This window comes from Tupaia chinensis, unplaced genomic scaffold, assembly GCF_000334495.1.
Source record: "Tupaia chinensis unplaced genomic scaffold, TupChi_1.0 Scaffold149973_1, whole genome shotgun sequence".
Lineage (NCBI taxonomy): Eukaryota > Metazoa > Chordata > Mammalia > Scandentia > Tupaiidae > Tupaia > Tupaia belangeri.
Window position 1 is genome coordinate 22,188 of NW_006209815.1, and position 2,170 is coordinate 24,357.

The window sequence follows — 2,170 nt, forward strand, 5'->3', positions numbered from 1 at the left end:
CAATCAGGATGGTGAACCCAATCCAGTCCCCAGAGTAAGAGGGTCTAAAGGGACAGGCAACACCCATCATGGCACATGAAGTAACTTGTTAATAATTGGTTAATAGATTAGGGCAAAATGTACTGTTGTGTCCCCAGGAATAACATCTTGGGAGGGGATCTAGATGGCATATATCTGGAACTGTGCATAGGAGGGGGCTGGACAGCTCACCTGGAGTTCAGTGTACCTGGACCCCAGCCAGCCTGGGGGATATGAGACCAAGGCAATACCCTAGTCAATGAAGATCTTGAGGGTTGGGAACAGCAGAGGTGCTGAACTGTCAGTGCCATGAAGGGGTGAGCATGATGGTGCCCTGGTGTTGGGATTTTCTGAAGACTTTGATGTCAGCCTACACATGGGAGCAGTAGCTGCACCTAGAACTGTAGGGTGGGCAGTGGGATGTGGGCTGAGAAGGGTGGAGTCCCTAACTGCCCAGTCAATGCTCATTTGCCACTTTGTAAATATGGTCCCCAAAACAACAAGTCAGATAGCAGAGGCTATTGATACTAATCACAGTTTTTATTTATTTATTTATTTTTTACAATTTTTGCCATGGGAGAGAGACAGACAGACAGACAGACAGAAAGACATATAGAGAAAGACAGTAAGGGGAAATGAGAAATCACCCCTATGGATTATGGCCATGCTACAATCCCTTCTTAGGTCCAGAGAGGGACTGTTGAAAAGAGATTCCTTGATTTCCTATCACTCACCCTTTCTCTTTCTCTTTCTTTCTTTCTTTTTCTCTTTCTTTCTTCCTTTTTCTCTTTCTTTCTTTTTTATTTTTTTTGTTGGAAAGGTTTTTGCTATATGGTGCCCCAAATCCCCCAAAAGGAGAAGGGATTTGGGGCATACACACATACATTCCCAGCATGATTTTTTTTTTAAATTTATTTATTTATATTCATTCACTACACATCATTACAGCATACAAAACAAAGATTTTCCATCCAGAATACACTGTATATTGGCTCAATCAAGCACATCAACATATGTGTTATTGTCAACAAATAATTTTCCATTTCTTGTTTCCTGTATATTTTGCTTTATTTCCCATACTTGATTTTCTATCATTCACCCTGTGCCATATCCCACCCTCCTCCCACACTATCTCTGATATCTACTGTTTTCTAGGCCTTTCCCCCTCCTCACATTTTATTGATTCAGTAAAGATCTTAATTAATCTAAAAATTATGAATAGCAAGCACAGCTGATATATACATACCATTAAAACAAGAGTGACTTTAGACATAAACCTCAGTGAGTAGAATGAACATACTATAAAGTAGCACCCGACTTGCACTACTTATTTTATTTCAGTCATCAAATTCGTATTTTAATTTTTTGGAGAGTCCTTTTGTTATAGGGTGCGTGCACTCACCAGAAAGACAGAGAAAGACAGAGAGACAGAAAGCGAGAAATCACAACCCCCCATGGGGAGTGGGGGTATGGCCATGCCGCAATCCCTCCTCCTCTATTCTCCTCTTGGGATATTGGACATGCATGCACACATACCTGGCATGAGTTTAAGCCACGGGTTCTGGGACTCAAACCATGGTGGACTACATAGGAGCCCAGCGAGATAGCCATTACAATAACTGCTGCTCCTATCAAATAGGTTTTTGTTTGGTTTGGTTTTGTTTTTTGAGAGGTTTTGGCTACAAGGCATGTGTGCTCGCCAGAAAGACAAAAAGTGACAGAGAGACAGAAAGTGAGAAATCACCCCCCCTCCCAGGGGGGATGGTCATGCCATAATCCTTTCTCCACCATTCTCCGCTCAGGATCTTGGACACACACGTACACGAACCAGCATGAGTTTAAGCCACAGGGTCCAGGACTTGAACCACAGTTGACTACATGGGAGTTCAGAGACATAGCCATTATGCTAACTGCTGGTTCCTCAAATAGGTATTTTTAATGCTTCTTTTTTTAAAGAAAAACAGTTTTAGTTTTTGTTTAACTTAATTTACATTCATTCCCTAAGCATCGTCACAACATACAAAATGTGATCTCCATCCAGAATATACTGCATAGTGCCTTAATCATGCATGTTATCATCAAAATTTTACATTTCTAGTTATATAAATATATATATATAATATATATATTATATATAAATAGGTGTAATATA